This window comes from Mesoplodon mirus (assembly GCF_964341445.2).
Source record: "Mesoplodon mirus genome assembly, chromosome: 1".
Classification (NCBI taxonomy): Eukaryota; Metazoa; Chordata; class Mammalia; order Artiodactyla; family Ziphiidae; genus Mesoplodon; species Mesoplodon mirus.
In genome coordinates this window covers 199,579,660-199,607,505 of record NC_138976.1, presented here as the reverse complement: position 1 = coordinate 199,607,505, position 27,846 = coordinate 199,579,660, and positions in this window count along the sequence as shown.

The following is a 27,846-nucleotide window of genomic DNA, read 5'->3' as shown; positions in this document are numbered from 1 at the left end:
GGCAGGGGCAGTGGGCGGCCTGTGGCCTGGGCAGGAGCCTCTCCTCGTGTGTCCCAGGGTCCCATCTGCCTGCGAACCTCGGTCACCTGGCAGGAAGCTACGATGCCCCGACCTATGCTCAGCTGTGCAGCGAGGTGTACTGCGCGGATAGGTTCCACACACACTTCAAGTAAGAGGGAGGCCTGAGTGGAAAGGTGAGAGTTTGGGCAGCTGTGCAGACAAAGAAGGCGCACTTTGACCTGGGCCAAAATGCTTGTGACACTCCACTGGGCCTGCCGGGCTCTGAGGGCCCTGCCCTGGGCCCCCTGCTCCACTGCCCTTTGTTGAGTCACAGCAGAGATGGCCACACACACTACCTCAGTGAGGGCAGTGTTCCAACCTCCCTCAGCTCCGCCCCCTCTCCGCAGGTTACCATGGACTACAGAGGCTGCATTCTGAGTCCAGGGCGTTCCCAGAATGCCAAGGGCAGACATGATGTCTTTCAATGATTTCCTCTTCTGTCAGTTTTGGTAAACTTTAGGAGCTAGGAAATGGTCCCCTTTACAGAAATGTTCAAATTTACTGGCATTTCATATATTCTCTGCTATAACATTGTCCTGACTCTTTCTGTATATTCTTTACTTATGTTTTTGTTTTCCTTAATCAAAGTGTGTCTTTTAAATCTTTTCAAAGAAGATTCTTTGGTCTTACTATATCACCTGAATTTTATACGTTTTCTGTTGTATTAAGTTCTGCTCATATCTTTATTTATCTTTTTTCTATGTTCTCAGGGTTTATTGTTTTCATCTTCTGATGTCAATTAAAACACTTGGTTATTCATTTTAATAAATCTTTTTAGTTATAAAGATTTGAACTTTTGAAGATTCCAGCTTACTTGTAAGTTTCTAAGGGTCAGGTCCTCTCCATTGTTGCTGGCCTAAGGCTTAGTTCACCATATAGCAATGTATATATTGAACTATTTTCCCCTCGACTTTCTGTGATTCCCTACATCTCACCTTTCTTTGCAGACAAGCCATTTGAAATACCCTTAACTTATTTCACAGCCAATAAGTCTTTGAAATAATGTGTATTTTTTAGAGAAATCTTCTTATATAATTAGGCAGGAAATCTGACCTGCCATAGTTTTCAAAACAGCATAATTTCACTCTTCTCAATGATTAATCTGTTGTATTACACAACCTTTGAGTATTTAGCTTTATCAATGACATATCCTTTAAAAATGTTTTAGAGATCCTACCAGTCTTTGAAAACATCCTTGTGCCCTGTTTCAGTTCCAGTTTTATGTATATTTTCTGCCTTGCACCCGATTATTCCTACATCTGCTGGATGGCCTAGGGAATCTAATTCTGGTATTGATTGTTTTTGCTGATTGTCTCCCCTTGTAGCTGCTTTCTTCATTATTGTGTAAATTTAGACCATGAGCTCATGTTTAGCTAAACAGCTGACCTTGTAAGAGGCTTAGTTGTGAATGCTCGTGTAAGTTTCAGCAGAAAGTCAGCAAAGATTTATTTGTGTCCCTCCAATGAGTGGCCCGCAAGCACCCCGTTTTCTACAAGTGTTGGTCCAATACTCCCTCTAGAGTCAGCGGACTCAGACAGGGCTGCTTTGCAGCCCCCGATCTGGGGCAAGGGCTGTGGGCGGCCTGTGGCCCGGGCAGGAGCCTCTCCACGTGTGTCCCAGGAACCCATATGCCTGCGAACCTCGGTCACCTGGCAGGAAGCTACGATGCCCCGACCTATGCTCAGCTGTGCAGCGAGGTGTACTGCGTGGACAGGTTCCACACACCCTTCAAATAAGAGGGTGGCCTGAGTGGAAATGTGAGAGTTTGGGCAGCTGTGCAGACAAAGAAAGCCCCCTTTGGCCTGGGCCTAAATGCTTGTGACACTCCACTGGGCCTGCCGGGCTCTGAGGGCCCTGCCCTGGGCCCCCTGCTCCCCTGTCCTTTGTTCAGTCACAGCAGAGATGGCCACACCCACTCCCTCAGTCAGGGCAGTGTTCCAACCTCCCTCAGCCCCGCCCCCTCTCCGCAGGTTACCATGGACTACAGAGGCTGCATTCTGAGTCCAGGGCGTTCCCAGAATGCCAAGGGCAGACATGATGACTTTAAATGATTTCCTCTTGTGTCAGTTTTGGTAAACTTTAGGAGCTAGGAAATGGTCCCCTTTACAGAAATGTTCAAATTTACTGGCATTTCATATATTCTCTGCTCTAACATTGTCCTGACTCTTTCTGTATATTCTTTACATATGTTTTTGTTTTCCTTAATCAAAGTGTGTCTTTTAAATCTTTTCAAAGAAGATTCTTTGGACTTACTATATCACCTGAATTTTATACGTTTTCTGTTGTATTAAGTTCTGCTCATATCTTTATTTATCTTTTTTCTATGTTCTCAGGGTTTATTGTTTTCATCTTCTGATGTCAATTAAAACACTTGGTTATTCATTTTAATAAATCTTTTTACTTATAAAGATTTGAACTTTTGAAGATTCCAGCTTACTTGTACGTTTCTCAGGGTCAGGTCCTCTCCATTGTTGCTGGCCTAAGGCTTAGTTCACCATATAGCAGTGTATATATTGACCTATATTCCCCTCGACTTTCTGTGATTCCCTACATCTCACCTTTCTTTGCAGACAATCCATTTGAAATACCCTTAACTTATTTCACAGCCAATAAGTCTTTGAAATATTGTGTATTTTTTAGAGAAATCTTCTTATATAATTAGGCAGAAAATCTGACCTGCCATAGTTTTCAAAACAGCATAATTTCACTCTTCTCAATGATTAATCTGTTGTATTACACAACCTTTGAGTATTTAGCTTTATCAATGACATATCCTTTAAAAATGTTTTAGAGATCCTACCAGTCTTTGAAAACATCCTTGTGCCCTGTTTCAGTTCCAGTTTGATGTATATTTTCTGCCTTGCACCCGATTATTTCTACATCTGATCGATGGATTTGGGAATCTAATTGTGGTATTGATTGTTTTTGCTGATTGTCTCCCCTTGTAGCTGCTTTCTTCATTATTGTGTAAATTTAGACCATGAGCTCATGTTTAGCTAAACAGCTGACCTTGTAAGAGGCCAAGTTGTGAACGCTCGTAAGTTTCAGCAGAAAGTCGGCAAAGATTTATTTGTGTCCCTCCAATGAGTGGCCCGCAAGGACCCCGATTTCTACAAGTGTTGGTCCAATACTCCCTCTAGAGGCAGGGGACTCAGACAGGGCTGCTTTGCGGCCCCCTGTCTGGGGCAGGGGCAGTGGGCGGCCTGTGGCCCGGGCAGGAGCCTCTCCGCGTGTGTCCCAGGAACCCATCTGCCTGTGAATCTCGGTCACCTGGCAGGAAGATACGATGCCCCGACCTATGCTCAGGTGTGCAGCGAGGTGTACTGCACGGACAGGTTCCACACACCCTTCAAGTAAGAGGGCGGCCTGAGTGGAAAGGTGAGAGTTTGTGCAGCTGTGCAGACAAAGAAGGCACACTTTGGCCTTGGCCTAAATGCTTGTGACACTCCACTGGGCCTGCCGGGCTCTGAGGGCCCTGCCCTGGGCCCCCTGCTCCCCTGCCCTTTGTTCAGTCACAGCAGAGATGGCCACACACACTCCCTCAGTCAGGGCAGTGTTCCAACCTCCCTCAGCCCCGCCCCCTCTCCGCAGGTTACCATAGACAACAGAGGCTGCATTCTGAGGCCAGGGCGTTCTGAGAATGCCAAGGGCAGACATGATGACCTAAAATGATTTCCTCTTGTGTCAGTTTTGGTAAACTTTAGGAGCTAGGAAATGGTCCCCTTTACAGAAATGTTCAAATTTACTGGCATTTCATATATTCTCTGCTCTAACATTGTCCTGACTCTTTCTGTATATTCTTTACTTATGTTTTTGTTTTCCTTAATCAAAGTGTGTCTTTTAAATCTTTTCAAAGAAGATTCTTTGGTCTTACTATATCACCTGAATTTTATACGTTTTCTGTTGTATTAAGTTCTGCTCATATCTTTATTTATCTTTTTTCTATGTTCTCAGGGTTTATTGTTTTCATCTTCTGATGTCAATTAAAACACTTGGTTATTCATTTTAATAAATCTTTTTACTTATAAAGATTTGAACTTTTGAAGATTCCAGCTTACTTGTACGTTTCTAAGGGTCAGGTCCTCTCCATTGTTGCTGGCCTAAGGCTTAGTTCACCATATAGCAGTGTATATATTGACCTATATTCCCCTCGACTTTCTGTGATTCCCTACATCTCACCTTTCTTTGCAGACAAGCCATTTGAAATACCCTTAACTTATTTCACAGCCAATAAGTCTTTGAAATAATGTGTATTTTTTAGAGAAATCTTCTTATATAATTAGGCAGAAAATCTGACCTGCCATAGTTTTCAAAACAGCATAATTTCACTCTTCTCAATGATTAATCTGTTGTATTACATAACCTCTGAGTATTTAGCTTTATCAATGACATGTACTTTAAAAATGTTTTAGAGATCCTACCAGTCTTTGAAAACATCCTTGTGCCTTGTTTCAGTTCCAGTTTGATGTATATTTTCTGCCTTGCACCCGATTATTCCTACATCTGATGGATGGCCTTGGGAATCTAATTCTGGTATTGATTGTTTTGGCTGATTGTCTCCCCTTGTAGCTGCTTTCTTCATTATTGTGTAAATTTACATCATGAGCTCATGTTTAGATAAACAGCTGACCTTGTAAGAGGCTTAGGTGTGAACACTCGTAAGTTTCAGCAGAAAGTCGGCAAAGATTTATTTGTGTCCCTCAAATGAGTGGCCCGCAAGGACCCCGTTTTCTACAAGTGTTGGTCCAATACTCCCTCTAGAGGCAGGGGACTCAGACAGGGCTGCTTTGCGGCCCCCGATCTGGGGCAGGGGCAGTGGGCGGCCTGTGGCCTGGGCAGGTGCCTCTCCGCGTGTGTCCCAGGGACACATCTGCCTAGGAACCTCGGTCAACTGGCAGGAAGCTACGATGCCGCGACCTATGCTCAGCTGTGCAGCGAGGTGTACTGCGCGGACAGGTTCCACACACACTTCAAGTAAGAGGGCGGCCTGAGTGGAAAGGTGAGAGTTTGGGCAGCTGTGCAGACAAAGAAGGCGCACTTTGACCTGGGCCAAAATGCTTGTGACACTCCACTGGGCCTGCCGGGCTCTGAGGGCCCTGCCCTGGGCCCCCTGCTCCCCTGCCCTTTGTTCAGTCACAGCAGAGATGGCCACACACACTCCCTCAGTGAGGGCAGTGTTCCAACCTCCCTCAGCCCCGCCCCCTCTCCGAAGGTTACCATGGACTACAGAGGCTGCATTCTGATTCCAGGGCGTTCCGAGAATGCCAAGGGCAGACATGATGACTTTAAATGATTTCCTCTTGTGTCAGTTTTGGTAAACTTTAGGAGCTAGGAAATGGTCCCCTTTACAGAAATGTTCAAATTTACTGGCATTTCATATATTCTCTGCGATAACATTGTCCTGACTCTTTCTGTATATTCTTTACTTATGTTTTTGTTTTCCTTAAACAAAGTGTGTCTTTTAAATCTTTTCAAAGAAGATTCTTTGGTCTTACTATATCACCTGAATTTTATACGTTTTCTGTTGTATTAAGTTCTGCTCATATATTTATTTATCTTTTTTCTATGTTCTCAGGGTTTATTGTTTTCATCTTCTGATGTCAATTAAAACACTTGGTTATTCATTTTAATAAATCTTTTTACTTATAAAGATTTGAACTTTTGAAGATTCCAGCTTACTTGTACGTTTCTAAGGGTCAGGTCCTCTCCATTGTTGCTGGCCTAAGGCTTAGTTCACCATATAGCAGTGTATATATTGACCTATTTTCCCCTCGACTTTCTGTGATTCCCTACATCTCACCTTTCTTTGCAGACAAGCCATTTGAAATACCCTTAACTTATTTCACAGCCAATAAGTCTTTGAAATAATGTGTATTTTTTAGAGAAATCTTCTATTATAATTAGGCAGAAAATCTGACCTGCCATAGTTTTCAAAACAGCATAATTTCACTCTTCTCAATGATTAATCTGTTGTATTACACAACCTCTGAGTATTTAGCTTTATCAATGACATGTACTTTAAAAATGTTTTGGAGATCCCACCAGTCTTTGAAAACATCCTTGTGCCTTGTTTCAGTTCCAGTTTTATGTATATATTCTGCCTTGCACCCGATTATTCCTACATCTGATGGATGGCCTTGGGAATCCAATTCTGGTATTGATTGTTTTTGCTGATTGTCTCCCCTTGTAGCTGCTTTCTTCATTATTGTGTAAATTTAGATCATGAGCTCATGTTTAGCTAAACAGCTGACCTTGTAAGAGGCTTAGGTGTGAACGCTCGTAAGTTTCAGCAGAAAGTCAGCAAAGATTTATTTGTGTCCCTACAATGAGTGGCCCGCAAGGACCCCGTTTTCTACAAGTGTTGGTCCAATACTCCCTCTAGAGGCAGGGGACTCAGACAGGGCTGCTTTGCGTCCCCTGATCTGGGGCAGGGGCAGTGGGTGGCCTGTGGCCTGGGCAGGAGCCTCTCCGCGTGTGTCCCAGGGACCCATCTGCCTGCGAACCTCGGTCACCTGGCAGGAAGCTACGATGCCCCGACCTATGCTCAGCTGTGCAGCGAGGTGTACTGCGCGGACAGGTTCCACACACACTTCAAGTAAGAGGGCGGCCTGAGTGGAAAGGTGAGAGTTTGGGCAGCTGTGCAGACAAAGAAGGCACACTTTGACCTGGGCCAAAATGCTTGTGACACTCCACTGGGCCTGCCGGGCTCTGAGGGCCCTGCCCTGGGCCCCCTGCTCCCCTGCCCTTTGTTCAGTCACAGCAGAGATGGCCACACACACTCCCTCAGTGAGGGCAGTGTTCCAACCTCCCTCAGCCCCGCCCCCTCTCCGCAGGTTACCATGGACTACAGAGGCTGCATTCTGAGTCCAGGGCGTTCCCAGAATGCCAAGGGCAGACATGATGTCTTTCAATGATTTCCTCTTCTGTCAGTTTTGGTAAACTTTAGGAGCTAGGAAATGGTCCCCTTTACAGAAATGTTCAAATTTACTGGCATTTCATATATTCTCTGCTCTAACATTGTCCTGACTCTTTCTGTATATTCTTTACTTATGTTTTTGTTTTCCTTAATCAAAGTGTGTCTTTTAAATCTTTTCAAAGAAGATTCTTTGGTCTTACTATATCACCTGAATTTTATACGTTTTCTGTTGTATTAAGTTCTGCTCATATCTTTATTTATCTTTTTTCTATGTTCTCAGGGTTTATTGTTTTCATCTTCTGATGTCAATTAAAACACTTGGTTATTCATTTTAATAAATCTTTTTAGTTATAAAGATTTGAACTTTTGAAGATTCCAGCTTACTTGTAAGTTTCTAAGGGTCAGGTCCTCTCCATTGTTGCTGGCCTAAGGCTTAGTTCACCATATAGCAATGTATATATTGACCTATATTCCCCTCGACTTTCTGTGATTCCCTACATCTCACCTTTCTTTGCAGACAAGCCATTTGAAATACCCTTAACTTATTTCACAGCCAATAAGTCTTTGAAATAATGTGTATTTTTTAGAGAAATCTTCTTATATAATTAGGCAGAAAATCTGACCTGCCATGGTTTTCAAACAGCATAATTTCACTCTTCTCAATGATTAATCTGTTGTATTACACAACCTTTGAGTATTTAGCTTTATCAATGACATATCCTTTAAAAATGTTTTAGAGATCCTACCAGTCTTTGAAAACATCCTTGTGCCTTGTTTCAGTTCCAGTTTGATGGATATTTTCTGCCTTGCACCGGATTATTTCTACATCTGATGGATGGCCTTGGGAATCTAATTCTGGTATTGATTGTTTTTGCTGATTGTCTCCCCTTGTAGCTGCTTTCTTCATTATTGTGTAAATTTAGATCATGAGCTCATGTTTAGCTAAACAGCTGACCTTGTAAGAGGCTTAGTTGTGAACGCTCGTGTAAGTTTCAGCAGAAAGTCAGCAAAGATTTATTTGTGTCCCTCCAATGAGTGGGCCGCAAGGACCCCGTTTTCTACAAGTGTTGGTCCAATACTCCCTCTAGAGTCAGCGGACTCAGACAGGGCTGCTTTGCAGCCCCCGATCTGGGGCAGGGGCAGTGGGCGGCCTGTGGCCTGGGCAGGAGCCTCTCCACGTGTGTCCCAGGAACCCATCTGCCTGCGAATCTCGGTCAACTGGCAGGAAGCTATGATGCCCCGACCTATGCTCAGCTGTGCAGCGAGGTGTACTGCGCGGACAGGTTCCACACACCCTTCAAATAAGAGGGCGGCCTGAGTGGAAATGTGAGAGTTTGGGCAGCTGTGCAGACAAAGAAAGCCCCCTTTGGACTGGGCCTAAATGCTTGTGACACTCCACTGGGCCTGCCAGGCTCTGAGGGCCCTGCCCTGGGCCCCCTGCTCCCCTGCCCTTTGTTCAGTCACAGCAGAGATGGCCACATCCACTCCCTCAGTGAGGGCAGTGTTCCAACCTCCCTCAGCTCCGCCCCCTCTCCGCAGGTTACCATGGACTACAGAGGCTGCATTCTGAGGCCAGGGCGTTCTGAGAATGCCAAGGGTAGAGATGATGACCTTAAATGATTTCCTCTTGTGTCAGTTTTGGTAAACTTTAGGAGCTAGGAAATGGTCCCCTTTACAGAAATGTTCAAATTTACTGGCATTTCATATATTCTCTGCTATAACATTGTCCTGACTCTTTCTGTATATTCTTTACTTATGTTTTTGTTTTCCTTAATCAAAGTGTGTCTTTTAAATCTTTTCAAAGAAGATTCTTTGGACTTACTAAATCACCTGAATTTTATACGTTTTCTGTTGTATTAATTTCTGCTCATATCTTTATTTATCTTTTTTCTATGTTCTCAGGGTTTATTGTTTTCATCTTCTGATGTCAATTAAAACACTTGGTTATTCATTTTAATAAATCTTTTTACTTATAAAGATTTGAACTTTTGAAGATTCCAGCTTACTTGTACGTTTCTCAGGGTCAGGTCCTCTCCATTGTTGCTGGCCTAAGGCTTAGTTCACCATATAGCAGTGTATATATTGACCTATTTTCCCCTCGACTTTCTGTGATTCCCTACATCTCACCTTTCTTTGCAGACAAGCCATTTGAAATACCCTTAACTTATTTCACAGCCAATAAGTCTTTGAAATAATGTGTATTTTTTAGAGAAATCTTCTTATATAATTAGGCAGAAAATCTGACCTGCCATAGTTTTCAAAACAGCGTAATTTCACTCTTCTCAATGATTAATCTGTTGTATTACACAACCTCTGAGTATTTAGCTTTATCAATGACATGTACTTTAAAAATGTATTGGAGATCCTACCAGTCTTTGAAAACATCCTTGTGCCTTGTTTCAGTTCCAGTTTGATGTATATTTTCTGCCTTTCACCCGATTATTCCTACATCTGATGGATGGCCTTGGGAATCTAATTCTGGTATTGATTGTTTTTGCTGATTGTCTCCCCTTGTAGCTGCTTTCTTCATTATTGTGTAAATTTAGACCATGAGCTCATGTTTAGCTAAACAGCTGACCTTGTAAGAGGCTTAGTTGTGAATGCTCGTGTAAGTTTCAGGAGAAAGTCAGCAAAGATTTATTTGTGTCCCTCCAATGAGTGGCCCGCAAGCACCCCGTTTTCTACAAGTGTTGGTCCAATACTCCCTCTAGAGTCAGTGGACTCAGACAGGGCTGGTTTGCAGCCCCCGATCTGGGGCAGGGGCAGTGGGCGGCCTGTGGCCCGGGCAGGAGCCTGTCCACGTGTGTCCCAGGAACCCATCTGCCTGCGAACCTCGGTCACCTGGCAGGAAGCTACGATGCCTCGAATTATGCTCAGCTGTGCAGCGAGGTGTACTGCGCGGACAGGTTCCACACACCCTTCAAATAAGAGGGCGGCCTGAGTGGAAATGTGAGAGTTTGGGCAGCTGTGCAGACAAAGAAAGCCCCCTTTGGCCTGGGCCTAAATGCTTGTGACACTCCACTGGGCCTGCCGGGCTCTGAGGGCCCTGCCCTGGGCCCCCTGCTCCCCTGCCCTTTGTTCAGTCACAGCAGAGATGGACACACACACTCCCTCAGTCAGGGCAGTGTTCCAACCTCCCTCAGCCCCGCCCCCTCTCCGCAGGTTACCATGGACTACAGAGGCTGCATTGTGAGTCCAGGGCGTTCTCAGAATGCCACGGGCAGACATGATGACTTTAAATGATTTCCTCTTGTGTCAGTTTTGGTAAATTTTAAGAGCTAGGAAATGGTCCCCTTTACAGAAATGTTCAAATTTACTGGCATTTCATATATTCTCTGCTATAACATTGTCCTGACTCTTTCTGTATATTCCTTAATTATGTTTTTGTTTTACTTAATCAAAGTGTGTCTTTTAAAGCTTTTCAAAGAAGATTCTTTGGACTTACTAAATCACCTGAATTTTATACGTTTTCTGTTGTATTAAGTTCTGCTCATATCTTTATTTATCTTTTTTCTATGTTCTCAGGGTTTATTGTTTTCATCTTCTGATGTCAATTAAAACACTTGGTTATTCATTTTAATAAATCTTTTTACTTATAAATATTTGAACTTTTGAAGATTCCAGCTTACTTGTACGTTTCTCAGGGTCAGGTCCTCTCCTTTGTTGCTGGCCTAAGGCTTAGTTCACCATATAGCAATGTATATATTGACCTATTTTCCACTCGACTTTCTGTGATTCCCTACATCTCACCTTTCTTTGCAGACAAGCCATTTGAAATACCCTTAACTTATTTCACAGCCAATAAGTCTTTGAAATAATGTGTATTTTTTAGAGAAATCTTCTTATATAATTAGGCAGAAAATCTGACCTGCCATAGTTTTCAAAACAGCATAATTTCACTCTTCTCAATGATTAATCTGTTGTATTACACAACCTCTGAGTATTTAGCTTTATCAATGACATGTACTTTAAAAATGTTTTGGAGATCCTACTAGTCTGTGAAAACATCCTTGTGCCTTGTTTCAGTTCCAGTTTGATGGATATTTTCTGCCTTGCACCGGATTATTCCTACATCTGATGGATGGATTTGGGAATCTAATTCTGGTATTGATTGTTTTTGCTGATTGTCTCCCCTTGTAGCTGCTTTCTACATTATTGTGTAAATTTAGACCATGAGCTCATGTTTAGCTAAACAGCTGACCTTGTAAGATGCCTAGATGTGAACGCTCGTAAGTTTCAGCAGAAAGTCGGCAAAGATTTATTTTTGTCCCTCCAATGAGTGGCCCGCAAGGACCCCGTTTTCTACAAGTGTTGGTCCAATACTCCCTCTAGAGGCAGGGGACTCAGACAGGTCTGCTTTGCGGCCCCTGATCTGGGGCAGGGGCAGTGGGCGGCCTGTGGCCCGGGCAGGAGCCTCTCCGCGTGTGTCCAAGGGACCCATCTGCCTGCGAACTTCGGTCACCTGGCAGGAAGCTACGATGCCCAGACCTATGCTCAGCTGTGCAGCGAGGTGTACTGTGTGGACAGGTTCCACACACACTTCAAGTAAGGGGGCGGCCTGAGTGGAAAGGTGAGAGTTTGGGCAGCTGTGCAGACAAAGAAGGCGCACTTTGGCCTGGGCCTAAATGCTTGTGACACTCCACTGGGCCTGCCGGGCTCTGAGGGCCCTGCCCTGGGCCCCCTGCACCCCTGCCCTTTGTCCAGTCACAGCAGAGATTGCCGCACCCACTCCCTCAGTCAGGACAGTGTTCAACCTCCCTCAGCCCCGCCCCCTCTCCGAAGGTTACCATAGACTACAGAGGCTGCATTCTGAGGCCAGGGCGTTCTGAGAATGCCAGGGGCAGACATGATGACCTTAAATAATTTCCTCCTGTGTCAGTTTTGGTAAACTTTAGGAGCTAGGAAATGGTCCCCTTTACAGAAATGTTCAAATTTACTGGCATTTCATATATTCTCTGCTATAACATTGTCCTGACTCTTTCTGTATATTCTTTACTTATGTTTTTGTTTTCCTTAATCAAAGTGTGTCTTTTAAATCTTTTCAAAGAAGATTCTTTGGTCTTACTATATCACCTGAATTTTATACGTTTTCTGCTGTATTAAGTTCTGCTCATATCTTTATTTATCTTTTTTCTATGTTCTCAGGGTTTATTGTTTTCATCTTCTGATGTCAGTTAAAACACTTGGTTATTCATTTTAATAAATCTTTTTACTTATAAAGATTTGAACTTTTGAAGATTCCAGCTTACTTGTACGTTTCTAAGGGTCAGGTCCTCTCCATTGTTGCTGGCCTAAGGATTAGTTCACCATATAGCAGTGTATATATTGACCTATATTCCCCTCGACTTTCTGTGATTCCCTACATCTCACCTTTCTTTGCAGACAAGCCATTTGAAATACCCTTAACTTATTTCACAGCCAATAAGTCTTTGAAATAATGTGTATTTTTTAGAGAAATCTTCTATTATAATTAGGCAGAAAATCTGACCTGCCATAGTTTTCAAAACAGCATAATTTCACTCTTCTCAATGATTAATCTCTTGTATTACACAACCTCTGAGTATTTAGCTTTATCAATGACATGTACTTTAAAAATGTTTTGGAGATCCCACCAGTCTTTGAAAACATCCTTGTGCCTTGTTTCAGTTCCAGTTTTATGTATATATTCTGCCTTGCACCCGATTATTCCTACATCTGATGGATGGCCTTGGGAATCCAATTCTGGTATTGATTGTTTTTGCTGATTGTCTCCCCTTGTAGCTGCTTTCTTCATTATTGTGTAAATTTAGATCATGAGCTCATGTTTAGCTAAACAGCTGACCTTGTAAGAGGCTTAGGTGTGAACGCTCGTAAGTTTCAGCAGAAAGTCAGCAAAGATTTATTTGTGTCCCTCCAATGAGTGGCCCGCAAGGACCCCGTTTTCTACAAGTGTTGGTCCAATACTCCCTCTAGAGGCAGGGGACTCAGACAGGGCTGCTTTGCGGCCCCTGATCTGGGGCAGGGGCAGTGGGCGGCCTGTGGCCTGGGCAGGAGCCTCTCCGCGTGTGTCCCAGGGACCCATCTGCCTGCGAACCTCGGTCACCTGGCAGGAAGCTACGATGCCCCGACCTATGCTCAGCTGTGCAGCGAGGTGTACTGCGCGGACAGGTTCCACACACACTTCAAGTAAGAGGGCGGCCTGAGTGGAAAGGTGAGAGTTTGGGCAGCTGTGCAGACAAAGAAGGCGCACTTTGACCTGGGCCAAAATGCTTGTGACACTCCACTGGGCCTGCCGGGCTCTGAGGGCCCTGCCCTGGGCCCCCTGCTCCCCTGCCCTTTGTTCAGTCACAGCAGAGATGGCCACACACACTCCCTCAGTGAGGGCAGTGTTCCAACCTCCCTCAGCCCCGCCCCCTCTCCGCAGGTTACCATGGACTACAGAGGCTGCATTCTGAGTCCAGGGCGTTCCCAGAATGCCAAGGGCAGACATGATGTCTTTCAATGATTTCCTCTTCTGTCAGTTTTGTTAAACTTTAGGAGCTAGGAAATGGTCCCCTTTACAGAAATGTTCAAATTTACTGGCATTTCATATATTCTCTGCTATAACATTGTCCTGACTCTTTCTGTATATTCTTTACTTATGTTTTTGTTTTCCTTAATCAAAGTGTGTCTTTTAAATCTTTTCAAAGAAGATTCTTTGGACTTACTATATCACCTGAATTTTATACGTTTTCTGTTGTATTAAGTTCTGCTCATATCTTTATTTATCTTTTTTCTATGTTCTCAGGGTTTATTGTTTTCATCTTCTGATGTCAATTAAAACACTTGGTTATTCATTTTAATAAATCTTATTACTTATAAAGATTTGAACTTTTGAAGATTCCAGCTTACTTGTACGTTTCTAAGGGTCAGGTCCTCTCCATTGTTGCTGGCCTAAGGCTTAGTTCACCATATAGCAATGTATATATTGACCTATATTCCCCTCGACTTTCTGTTTTTCCCTACATCTCACCTTTCTTTGCAGACAAGCCATTTGAAATACCCTTAACTTATTTCACAGCCAATAAGTCTTTGAAATAATGTGTATTTTTTAGAGAAATCTTCTTATATAATTAGGCAGAAAATCTGACCTGCCATGGTTTTCAAACAGCATAATTTCACTCTTCTCAATGATTAATCTGTTGTATTACACAACCTTTGAGTATTTAGCTTTATCAATGACATATCCTTTAAAAATGTTTTAGAGATCCTACCAGTCTTTGAAAACATCCTTGTGCCTTGTTTCAGTTCCAGTTTGATGGATATTTTCTGCCTTGCACCGGATTATTTCTACATCTGATGGATGGCCTTGGGAATCTAATTCTGGTATTGATTGTTTTTGCTGATTGTCTCCCCTTGTAGCTGCTTTCTTCATTATTGTGTAAATTTAGATCATGAGCTCATGTTTAGCTAAACAGCTGACCTTGTAAGAGGCTTACTTGTGAACGCTCGTGTAAGTTTCAGCAGAAAGTCAGCAAAGATTTATTTGTGTCCCTCCAATGAGTGGGCCGCAAGGACCCCGTTTTCTACAAGTGTTGGTCCAATACTCCCTCTAGAGTCAGCGGACTCAGACAGGGCTGCTTTGCAGCCCCCGATCTGGGGCAGGGGCAGTGGGCGGCCTGTGGCCTGGGCAGGAGCCTCTCCACGTGTGTCCCAGGAACCCATCTGCCTGCGAATCTCGGTCACCTGGCAGGAAGCTATGATGCCCCGACCTATGCTCAGCTGTGCAGCGAGGTGTACTGCGCGGACAGGTTCCACACACCCTTCAAATAAGAGGGCGGCCTGAGTGGAAATGTGAGAGTTTGGGCAGCTGTGCAGACAAAGAAAGCCCCCTTTGGCCTGGGACTAAATGCTTGTGACACTCCACTGGGCCTGCCAGGCTCTGAGGGCCCTGCCCTGGGCCACCTGCTCCCCTGCCCTTTGTTCAGTCACAGCAGAGATGGCCACATCCACTCCCTCAGTGAGGGCAGTGTTCCAACCTCCCTCAGCTCCGCCCCCTCTCCGCAGGTTACCATGGACTACAGAGGCTGCATTCTTAGGCCAGGGCGTTCTGAGAATGCCAAGGGTAGAGATGATGACCTTAAATGATTTCCTCTTGTGTCAGTTTTGGTAAACTTTAGGAGCTAGGAAATGGTCCCCTTTACAGAAATGTTCAAATTTACTGGCATTTCATATATTCTCTGCTATAACATTGTCCTGACTCTTCCTGTATATTCTTTACTTATGTTTTTGTTTTCCTTAATCAAAGTGTGTCTTTTAAATCTTTTCAAAGAAGATTCTTTGGTCTTACTATATCACCTGAATTTTATACGTTTTCTGCTGTATTAAGTTCTGCTCATATCTTTATTTATCTTTTTTCTATGTTCTCAGGGTTTATTGTTTTCATCTTCTGATGTCAGTTAAAACACTTGGTTATTCATTTTAATAAATCTTTTTACTTATAAAGATTTGAACTTTTGAAGATTCCAGCTTACTTGTAAGTTTCTAAGGGTCAGGTCCTCTCCATTGTTGCTGGCCTAAGGCTTAGTTCACCATATAGCAGTGTATATATTGACCTATTTTCCCCTCGACTTTCTGTGATTCCCTACATCTCACCTTTCTTTGCAGACAAGCCATTTGAAATACCCTTAACTTATTTCACAGCCAATAAGTCTTTGAAATAATGTGTATTTTTTAGAGAAATCTTCTTATATAATTAGGCAGAAAATCTGACCTGCCATAGTTTTCAAAACAGCGTAATTTCACTCTTCTCAATGATTAATCTGTTGTATTACACAACCTCTGAGTATTTAGCTTTATCAATGACATGTACTTTAAAAATGTATTGGAGATCCTACCAGTCTTTGAAAACATCCTTGTGCCTTGTTTCAGTTCCAGTTTGATGTATATTTTCTGCCTTGCACCCGATTATTCCTACATCTGATGGATGGCCTTGGGAATCTAATTCTGGTATTGATTGTTTTTGCTGATTGTCTCCCCTTGTAGCTGCTTTCTTCATTATTGTGTAAATTTAGACCATGAGCTCATGTTTAGCTAAACAGCTGACCTTGTAAGAGGCTTAGTTGTGAATGCTCGTGTAAGTTTCAGGAGAAAGTCAGCAAAGATTTATTTGTGTCCCTCCAATGAGTGGCCCGCAAGCACCCCGTTTTCTAAAAGTGTTGGTCCAATACTCCCTCTAGAGTCAGCGGACTCAGACAGGGCTGCTTTGCAGCCCCCGATCTGGGGCAGGGGCAGTGGGCGGCCTGTGGCCCGGGCAGGAGCCTGTCCACGTGTGTCCCAGGAACCCATCTGCTTGCGAACCTCGGTCACCTGGCAGGAAGCTACGATGCCTCGACTTATGCTCAGCTGTGCAGCGAGGTGTACTGCGCGGACAGGTTCCACACACCCTTCAAATAAGAGGGCGACCTGAGTGGAAATGTGAGAGTTTGGGCAGCTGTGCAGACAAAGAAAGCCCCCTTTGGCCTGGGCCTAAATGCTTGTGACACTCCACTGGGCCTGCCGGGCTCTGAGGGCCCTGCCCTGGGCCCCCTGCTCCCCTGCCCTTTGTTCAGTCACAGCAGAGATGGACACACACACTCCCTCAGTCAGGGCAGTGTTCCAACCTCCCTCAGCCCCGCCCCCTCTCCGCAGGTTACCATGGACTACAGAGGCTGCATTGTGAGTCCAGGGCGTTCTCAGAATGCCACGGGCAGACATGATGACTTTAAATGATTTCCTCTTGTGTCAGTTTTGGTAAATTTTAAGAGCTAGGAAATGGTCCCCTTTACAGAAATGTTCAAATTTACTGGCATTTCATATATTCTCTGCTCTAACATTGTCCTGACTCTTTCTGTATATTCCTTACTTATGTTTTTGTTTTCCTTAATCAAAGTGTGTCTTTTAAAGCTTTTCAAAGAAGATTCTTTGGACTTACTAAATCACCTGAATTTTATACGTTTTCTGTTGTATTAAGTTCTGCTCATATCTTTATTTATCTTTTTTCTATGTTCTCAGGGTTTATTGTTTTCATCTTCTGATGTCAATTAAAACACTTGGTTATTCATTTTAATAAATCTTTTTACTTATAAATATTTGAACTTTTGAAGATTCCAGCTTACTTGTACGTTTCTCAGGGTCAGGTCCTCTCCATTGTTGCTGGCCTAAGGCTTAGTTCACCATATAGCAATGTATATATTGACCTATTTTCCCCTCGACTTTCTGTGATTCCCTACATCTCACCTTTCTTTGCAGACAAGCCATTTGAAATACCCTTAACTTATTTCACAGCCAATAAGTCTTTGAAATAATGTGTATTTTTTAGAGAAATCTTCTTATATAATTAGGCAGAAAATCTGACCTGCCATAGTTTTCAAAACAGCATAATTTCACTCTTCTCAATGATTAATCTGTTGTATTACACAACCTCTGAGTATTTAGCTTTATCAATGACATGTACTTTAAAAATGTTTTGGAGATCCTACCAGTCTGTGAAAACATCCTTGTGCCTTGTTTCAGTTCCAGTTTGATGGATATTTTCTGCCTTGCACCGGATTATTCCTACATCTGATGGATGGATTTGGGAATCTAATTCTGGTATTAATTGTTTTTGCTGATTGTCTCCCCTTGTAGCTGCTTTCTACATTATTGTGTAAATTTAGACCATGAGCTCATGTTTAGCTAAACAGCTGACCTTGTAAGAGGCCTAGATGTGAACGCTCGTAAGTTTCAGCAGAAAGTCGGCAAAGATTTATTTGTGTCCCTCCAATGAGTGGCCCGCAAGGACCCCGTTTTCTACAAGTGTTGGTCCAATACTCCCTCTAGAGGCAGGGGACTCAGACAGGTCTGCTTTGCGGCCCCTGATCTGGGGCAGGGGCAGTGGGCGGCCTGTGGCCCGGGCAGGAGCCTCTCCGCGTGTGTCCCAGGGACCCATCTGCCTGCGAACTTCGGTCACCTGGCAGGAAGCTACGATGCCCAGACCTATGCTCAGCTGTGCAGCGAGGAGTACTGTGTGGACAGGTTCCACACACACTTCAAGTAAGGGGGCGGCCTGAGTGGAAAGGTGAGAGTTTGGGCAGCTGTGCAGACAAAGAAGGCGCACTTTGGCCTGGGCCTAAATGCTTGTGACACTCCACTGGGCCTGCCGGGCTCTGAGGGCCCTGCCCTGGGCCCCCTGCTCCCCTGCCCTTTGTCCAGTCACAGCAGAGATGGCCGCACCCACTCCCTCAGTCAGGGCAGTGTTCAACCTCCCTCAGCCCCGCCCCCTCTCCGAAGGTTACCATAGACTACAGAGGCTGCATTCTGAGGCCAGGGCGTTCTGAGAATGCCAAGGGCAGACATGATGACCTTAAATGATTTCCTCCTGTGTCAGTTTTGGTAAACTTTAGGAGCTAGGAAATGGTCCCCTTTACAGAAATGTTCAAATTTACTGGCATTTCATATATTCTCTGCTCTAACATTGTCCTGACTCTTTCTGAATATTCTTTACTTATGTTTTTGTTTTCCTTAATCAAAGTGTGTCTTTTAAATCTTTTCAAAGAAGATTCTTTGGTCTTACCATATCACCTGAATTTTATACGTTTTCTGCTGTATTAAGTTCTGCTCATATCTTTATTTATCTTTTTTCTATGTTCTCAGGGTTTATTGTTTTCATCTTCTGATGTCAGTTAAAACACTTGGTTATTCATTTTAATAAATCTTTTTACTTATAAAGATTTGAACTTTTGAAGATTCCAGCTTACTTGTACGTTTCTAAGGGTCAGGTCCTCTCCATTGTTGCTGGCCTAAGGATTAGTTCACCATATAGCAGTGTATATATTGACCTATATTCCCCTCGACTTTCTGTGATTCCCTACATCTCACCTTTCTTTGCAGACAAGCCATTTGAAATACCCTTAACTTATTTCACAGCCAATAAGTCTTTGAAATAATGTGTATTTTTTAGAGAAATCTTCTTATATAATTAGGCAGAAAATCTGACCTGCCATGGTTTTCAAACAGCATAATTTCACTCTTCTCAATGATTAATCTGTTGTATTACACAACCTTTGAGTATTTAGCTTTATCAATGACATATCCTTTAAAAATGTTTTAGAGATCCTACCAGTCTTTGAAAACATCCTTGTGCCTTGTTTCAGTTCCAGTTTGATGGATATTTTCTGCCTTGCACCGGATTATTTCTACATCTGATGGATGGCCTTGGGAATCTAATTCTGGTATTGATTGTTTTTGCTGATTGTCTCCCCTTGTAGCTGCTTTCTTCATTATTGTGTAAATTTAGATCATGAGCTCATGTTTAGCTAAACAGCTGACCTTGTAAGAGGCTTAGTTGTGAACGCTCGTGTAAGTTTCAGCAGAAAGTCAGCAAAGATTTATTTGTGTCCCTCCAATGAGTGGGCCGCAAGGACCCCGTTTTCTACAAGTGTTGGTCCAATACTCCCTCTAGAGTCAGCGGACTCAGACAGGGCTGCTTTGCAGCCCCCGATCTGGGGCAGGGGCAGTGGGCGGCCTGTGGCCTGGGCAGGAGCCTCTCCACGTGTGTCCCAGGAACCCATCTGCCTGCGAATCTCGGTCAACTGGCAGGAAGCTATGATGCCCCGACCTATGCTCAGCTGTGCAGCGAGGTGTACTGCGCGGACAGGTTCCACACACCCTTCAAATAAGAGGGCGGCCTGAGTGGAAATGTGAGAGTTTGGGCAGCTGTGCAGACAAAGAAAGCCCCCTTTGGACTGGGCCTAAATGCTTGTGACACTCCACTGGGCCTGCCAGGCTCTGAGGGCCCTGCCCTGGGCCCCCTGCTCCCCTGCCCTTTGTTCAGTCACAGCAGAGATGGCCACATCCACTCCCTCAGTGAGGGCAGTGTTCCAACCTCCCTCAGCTCCGCCCCCTCTCCGCAGGTTACCATGGACTACAGAGGCTGCATTCTGAGGCCAGGGCGTTCTGAGAATGCCAAGGGTAGAGATGATGACCTTAAATGATTTCCTCTTGTGTCAGTTTTGGTAAACTTTAGGAGCTAGGAAATGGTCCCCTTTACAGAAATGTTCAAATTTACTGGCATTTCATATATTCTCTGCTATAACATTGTCCTGACTCTTTCTGTATATTCTTTACTTATGTTTTTGTTTTCCTTAATCAAAGTGTGTCTTTTAAATCTTTTCAAAGAAGATTCTTTGGACTTACTAAATCACCTGAATTTTATACGTTTTCTGTTGTATTAATTTCTGCTCATATCTTTATTTATCTTTTTTCTATGTTCTCAGGGTTTATTGTTTTCATCTTCTGATGTCAATTAAAACACTTGGTTATTCATTTTAATAAATCTTTTTACTTATAAAGATTTGAACTTTTGAAGATTCCAGCTTACTTGTACGTTTCTCAGGGTCAGGTCCTCTCCATTGTTGCTGGCCTAAGGCTTAGTTCACCATATAGCAGTGTATATATTGACCTATTTTCCCCTCGACTTTCTGTGATTCCCTACATCTCACCTTTCTTTGCAGACAAGCCATTTGAAATACCCTTAACTTATTTCACAGCCAATAAGTCTTTGAAATAATGTGTATTTTTTAGAGAAATCTTCTTATATAATTAGGCAGAAAATCTGACCTGCCATAGTTTTCAAAACAGCGTAATTTCACTCTTCTCAATGATTAATCTGTTGTATTACACAACCTCTGAGTATTTAGCTTTATCAATGACATGTACTTTAAAAATGTATTGGAGATCCTACCAGTCTTTGAAAACATCCTTGTGCCTTGTTTCAGTTCCAGTTTGATGTATATTTTCTGCCTTTCACCCGATTATTCCTACATCTGATGGATGGCCTTGGGAATCTAATTCTGGTATTGATTGTTTTTGCTGATTGTCTCCCCTTGTAGCTGCTTTCTTCATTATTGTGTAAATTTAGACCATGAGCTCATGTTTAGCTAAACAGCTGACCTTGTAAGAGGCTTAGTTGTGAATGCTCGTGTAAGTTTCAGGAGAAAGTCAGCAAAGATTTATTTGTGTCCCTCCAATGAGTGGCCCGCAAGCACCCCGTTTTCTACAAGTGTTGGTCCAATACTCCCTCTAGAGTCAGTGGACTCAGACAGGGCTGGTTTGCAGCCCCCGATCTGGGGCAGGGGCAGTGGGCGGCCTGTGGCCCGGGCAGGAGCCTGTCCACGTGTGTCCCAGGAACCCATCTGCCTGCGAACCTCGGTCACCTGGCAGGAAGCTACGATGCCTCGAATTATGCTCAGCTGTGCAGCGAGGTGTACTGCGCGGACAGGTTCCACACACCCTTCAAATAAGAGGGCGGCCTGAGTGGAAATGTGAGAGTTTGGGCAGCTGTGCAGACAAAGAAAGCCCCCTTTGGCCTGGGCCTAAATGCTTGTGACACTCCACTGGGCCTGCCGGGCTCTGAGGGCCCTGCCCTGGGCCCCCTGCTCCCCTGCCCTTTGTTCAGTCACAGCAGAGATGGACACACACACTCCCTCAGTCAGGGCAGTGTTCCAACCTCCCTCAGCCCCGCCCCCTCTCCGCAGGTTACCATGGACTACAGAGGCTGCATTGTGAGTCCAGGGCGTTCTCAGAATGCCACGGGCAGACATGATGACTTTAAATGATTTCCTCTTGTGTCAGTTTTGGTAAATTTTAAGAGCTAGGAAATGGTCCCCTTTACAGAAATGTTCAAATTTACTGGCATTTCATATATTCTCTGCTATAACATTGTCCTGACTCTTTCTGTATATTCCTTAATTATGTTTTTGTTTTACTTAATCAAAGTGTGTCTTTTAAAGCTTTTCAAAGAAGATTCTTTGGACTTACTAAATCACCTGAATTTTATACGTTTTCTGTTGTATTAAGTTCTGCTCATATCTTTATTTATCTTTTTTCTATGTTCTCAGGGTTTATTGTTTTCATCTTCTGATGTCAATTAAAACACTTGGTTATTCATTTTAATAAATCTTTTTACTTATAAATATTTGAACTTTTGAAGATTCCAGCTTACTTGTACGTTTCTCAGGGTCAGGTCCTCTCCTTTGTTGCTGGCCTAAGGCTTAGTTCACCATATAGCAATGTATATATTGACCTATTTTCCACTCGACTTTCTGTGATTCCCTACATCTCACCTTTCTTTGCAGACAAGCCATTTGAAATACCCTTAACTTATTTCACAGCCAATAAGTCTTTGAAATAATGTGTATTTTTTAGAGAAATCTTCTTATATAATTAGGCAGAAAATCTGACCTGCCATAGTTTTCAAAACAGCATAATTTCACTCTTCTCAATGATTAATCTGTTGTATTACACAACCTCTGAGTATTTAGCTTTATCAATGACATGTACTTTAAAAATGTTTTGGAGATCCTACTAGTCTGTGAAAACATCCTTGTGCCTTGTTTCAGTTCCAGTTTGATGGATATTTTCTGCCTTGCACCGGATTATTCCTACATCTGATGGATGGATTTGGGAATCTAATTCTGGTATTGATTGTTTTTGCTGATTGTCTCCCCTTGTAGCTGCTTTCTACATTATTGTGTAAATTTAGACCATGAGCTCATGTTTAGCTAAACAGCTGACCTTGTAAGATGCCTAGATGTGAACGCTCGTAAGTTTCAGCAGAAAGTCGGCAAAGATTTATTTTTGTCCCTCCAATGAGTGGCCCGCAAGGACCCCGTTTTCTACAAGTGTTGGTCCAATACTCCCTCTAGAGGCAGGGGACTCAGACAGGTCTGCTTTGCGGCCCCTGATCTGGGGCAGGGGCAGTGGGCGGCCTGTGGCCCGGGCAGGAGCCTCTCCGCGTGTGTCCAAGGGACCCATCTGCCTGCGAACTTCGGTCACCTGGCAGGAAGCTACGATGCCCAGACCTATGCTCAGCTGTGCAGCGAGGTGTACTGTGTGGACAGGTTCCACACACACTTCAAGTAAGGGGGCGGCCTGAGTGGAAAGGTGAGAGTTTGGGCAGCTGTGCAGACAAAGAAGGCGCACTTTGGCCTGGGCCTAAATGCTTGTGACACTCCACTGGGCCTGCCGGGCTCTGAGGGCCCTGCCCTGGGCCCCCTGCACCCCTGCCCTTTGTCCAGTCACAGCAGAGATTGCCGCACCCACTCCCTCAGTCAGGACAGTGTTCAACCTCCCTCAGCCCCGCCCCCTCTCCGAAGGTTACCATAGACTACAGAGGCTGCATTCTGAGGCCAGGGCGTTCTGAGAATGCAAGGGGCAGACATGATGACCTTAAATAATTTCCTCCTGTGTCAGTTTTGGTAAACTTTAGGAGCTAGGAAATGGTCCCCTTTACAGAAATGTTCAAATTTACTGGCATTTCATATATTCTCTGCTATAACATTGTCCTGACTCTTTCTGTATATTCTTTACTTATGTTTTTGTTTTCCTTAATCAAAGTGTGTCTTTTAAATCTTTTCAAAGAAGATTCTTTGGTCTTACTATATCACCTGAATTTTATACGTTTTCTGCTGTATTAAGTTCTGCTCATATCTTTATTTATCTTTTTTCTATGTTCTCAGGGTTTATTGTTTTCATCTTCTGATGTCAGTTAAAACACTTGGTTATTCATTTTAATAAATCTTTTTACTTATAAAGATTTGAACTTTTGAAGATTCCAGCTTACTTGTACGTTTCTAAGGGTCAGGTCCTCTCCATTGTTGCTGGCCTAAGGATTAGTTCACCATATAGCAGTGTATATATTGACCTATATTCCCCTCGACTTTCTGTGATTCCCTACATCTCACCTTTCTTTGCAGACAAGCCATTTGAAATACCCTTAACTTATTTCACAGCCAATAAGTCTTTGAAATAATGTGTATTTTTTAGAGAAATCTTCTATTATAATTAGGCAGAAAATCTGACCTGCCATAGTTTTCAAAACAGCATAATTTCACTCTTCTCAATGATTAATCTCTTGTATTACACAACCTCTGAGTATTTAGCTTTATCAATGACATGTACTTTAAAAATGTTTTGGAGATCCCACCAGTCTTTGAAAACATCCTTGTGCCTTGTTTCAGTTCCAGTTTTATGTATATATTCTGCCTTGCACCCGATTATTCCTACATCTGATGGATGGCCTTGGGAATCCAATTCTGGTATTGATTGTTTTTGCTGATTGTCTCCCCTTGTAGCTGCTTTCTTCATTATTGTGTAAATTTAGATCATGAGCTCATGTTTAGCTAAACAGCTGACCTTGTAAGAGGCTTAGGTGTGAACGCTCGTAAGTTTCAGCAGAAAGTCAGCAAAGATTTATTTGTGTCCCTCCAATGAGTGGCCCGCAAGGACCCCGTTTTCTACAAGTGTTGGTCCAATACTCCCTCTAGAGGCAGGGGACTCAGACAGGGCTGCTTTGCGGCCCCTGATCTGGGGCAGGGGCAGTGGGCGGCCTGTGGCCTGGGCAGGAGCCTCTCCGCGTGTGTCCCAGGGACCCATCTGCCTGCGAACCTCGGTCACCTGGCAGGAAGCTACGATGCCCCGACCTATGCTCAGCTGTGCAGCGAGGTGTACTGCGCGGACAGGTTCCACACACACTTCAAGTAAGAGGGCGGCCTGAGTGGAAAGGTGAGAGTTTGGGCAGCTGTGCAGACAAAGAAGGCGCACTTTGACCTGGGCCAAAATGCTTGTGACACTCCACTGGGCCTGCCGGGCTCTGAGGGCCCTGCCCTGGGCCCCCTGCTCCCCTGCCCTTTGTTCAGTCACAGCAGAGATGGCCACACACACTCCCTCAGTGAGGGCAGTGTTCCAACCTCCCTCAGCCCCGCCCCCTCTCCGCAGGTTACCATGGACTACAGAGGCTGCATTCTGAGTCCAGGGCGTTCCCAGAATGCCAAGGGCAGACATGATGTCTTTCAATGATTTCCTCTTCTGTCAGTTTTGTTAAACTTTAGGAGCTAGGAAATGGTCCCCTTTACAGAAATGTTCAAATTTACTGGCATTTCATATATTCTCTGCTATAACATTGTCCTGACTCTTTCTGTATATTCTTTACTTATGTTTTTGTTTTCCTTAATCAAAGTGTGTCTTTTAAATCTTTTCAAAGAAGATTCTTTGGACTTACTATATCACCTGAATTTTATACGTTTTCTGTTGTATTAAGTTCTGCTCATATCTTTATTTATCTTTTTTCTATGTTCTCAGGGTTTATTGTTTTCATCTTCTGATGTCAATTAAAACACTTGGTTATTCATTTTAATAAATCTTATTACTTATAAAGATTTGAACTTTTGAAGATTCCAGCTTACTTGTACGTTTCTAAGGGTCAGGTCCTCTCCATTGTTGCTGGCCTAAGGCTTAGTTCACCATATAGCAATGTATATATTGACCTATATTCCCCTCGACTTTCTGTTTTTCCCTACATCTCACCTTTCTTTGCAGACAAGCCATTTGAAATACCCTTAACTTATTTCACAGCCAATAAGTCTTTGAAATAATGTGTATTTTTTAGAGAAATCTTCTTATATAATTAGGCAGAAAATCTGACCTGCCATGGTTTTCAAACAGCATAATTTCACTCTTCTCAATGATTAATCTGTTGTATTACACAACCTTTGAGTATTTAGCTTTATCAATGACATATCCTTTAAAAATGTTTTAGAGATCCTACCAGTCTTTGAAAACATCCTTGTGCCTTGTTTCAGTTCCAGTTTGATGGATATTTTCTGCCTTGCACCGGATTATTTCTACATCTGATGGATGGCCTTGGGAATCTAATTCTGGTATTGATTGTTTTTGCTGATTGTCTCCCCTTGTAGCTGCTTTCTTCATTATTGTGTAAATTTAGATCATGAGCTCATGTTTAGCTAAACAGCTGACCTTGTAAGAGGCTTACTTGTGAACGCTCGTGTAAGTTTCAGCAGAAAGTCAGCAAAGATTTATTTGTGTCCCTCCAATGAGTGGGCCGCAAGGACCCCGTTTTCTACAAGTGTTGGTCCAATACTCCCTCTAGAGTCAGCGGACTCAGACAGGGCTGCTTTGCAGCCCCCGATCTGGGGCAGGGGCAGTGGGCGGCCTGTGGCCTGGGCAGGAGCCTCTCCACGTGTGTCCCAGGAACCCATCTGCCTGCGAATCTCGGTCACCTGGCAGGAAGCTATGATGCCCCGACCTATGCTCAGCTGTGCAGCGAGGTGTACTGCGCGGACAGGTTCCACACACCCTTCAAATAAGAGGGCGGCCTGAGTGGAAATGTGAGAGTTTGGGCAGCTGTGCAGACAAAGAAAGCCCCCTTTGGCCTGGGACTAAATGCTTGTGACACTCCACTGGGCCTGCCAGGCTCTGAGGGCCCTGCCCTGGGCCACCTGCTCCCCTGCCCTTTGTTCAGTCACAGCAGAGATGGCCACATCCACTCCCTCAGTGAGGGCAGTGTTCCAACCTCCCTCAGCTCCGCCCCCTCTCCGCAGGTTACCATGGACTACAGAGGCTGCATTCTTAGGCCAGGGCGTTCTGAGAATGCCAAGGGTAGAGATGATGACCTTAAATGATTTCCTCTTGTGTCAGTTTTGGTAAACTTTAGGAGCTAGGAAATGGTCCCCTTTACAGAAATGTTCAAATTTACTGGCATTTCATATATTCTCTGCTATAACATTGTCCTGACTCTTCCTGTATATTCTTTACTTATGTTTTTGTTTTCCTTAATCAAAGTGTGTCTTTTAAATCTTTTCAAAGAAGATTCTTTGGTCTTACTATATCACCTGAATTTTATACGTTTTCTGCTGTATTAAGTTCTGCTCATATCTTTATTTATCTTTTTTCTATGTTCTCAGGGTTTATTGTTTTCATCTTCTGATGTCAGTTAAAACACTTGGTTATTCATTTTAATAAATCTTTTTACTTATAAAGATTTGAACTTTTGAAGATTCCAGCTTACTTGTAAGTTTCTAAGGGTCAGGTCCTCTCCATTGTTGCTGGCCTAAGGCTTAGTTCACCATATAGCAGTGTATATATTGACCTATTTTCCCCTCGACTTTCTGTGATTCCCTACATCTCACCTTTCTTTGCAGACAAGCCATTTGAAATACCCTTAACTTATTTCACAGCCAATAAGTCTTTGAAATAATGTGTATTTTTTAGAGAAATCTTCTTATATAATTAGGCAGAAAATCTGACCTGCCATAGTTTTCAAAACAGCGTAATTTCACTCTTCTCAATGATTAATCTGTTGTATTACACAACCTCTGAGTATTTAGCTTTATCAATGACATGTACTTTAAAAATGTATTGGAGATCCTACCAGTCTTTGAAAACATCCTTGTGCCTTGTTTCAGTTCCAGTTTGATGTATATTTTCTGCCTTGCACCCGATTATTCCTACATCTGATGGATGGCCTTGGGAATCTAATTCTGGTATTGATTGTTTTTGCTGATTGTCTCCCCTTGTAGCTGCTTTCTTCATTATTGTGTAAATTTAGACCATGAGCTCATGTTTAGCTAAACAGCTGACCTTGTAAGAGGCTTAGTTGTGAATGCTCGTGTAAGTTTCAGGAGAAAGTCAGCAAAGATTTATTTGTGTCCCTCCAATGAGTGGCCCGCAAGCACCCCGTTTTCTAAAAGTGTTGGTCCAATACTCCCTCTAGAGTCAGCGGACTCAGACAGGGCTGCTTTGCAGCCCCCGATCTGGGGCAGGGGCAGTGGGCGGCCTGTGGCCCGGGCAGGAGCCTGTCCACGTGTGTCCCAGGAACCCATCTGCTTGCGAACCTCGGTCACCTGGCAGGAAGCTACGATGCCTCGACTTATGCTCAGCTGTGCAGCGAGGTGTACTGCGCGGACAGGTTCCACACACCCTTCAAATAAGAGGGCGACCTGAGTGGAAATGTGAGAGTTTGGGCAGCTGTGCAGACAAAGAAAGCCCCCTTTGGCCTGGGCCTAAATGCTTGTGACACTCCACTGGGCCTGCCG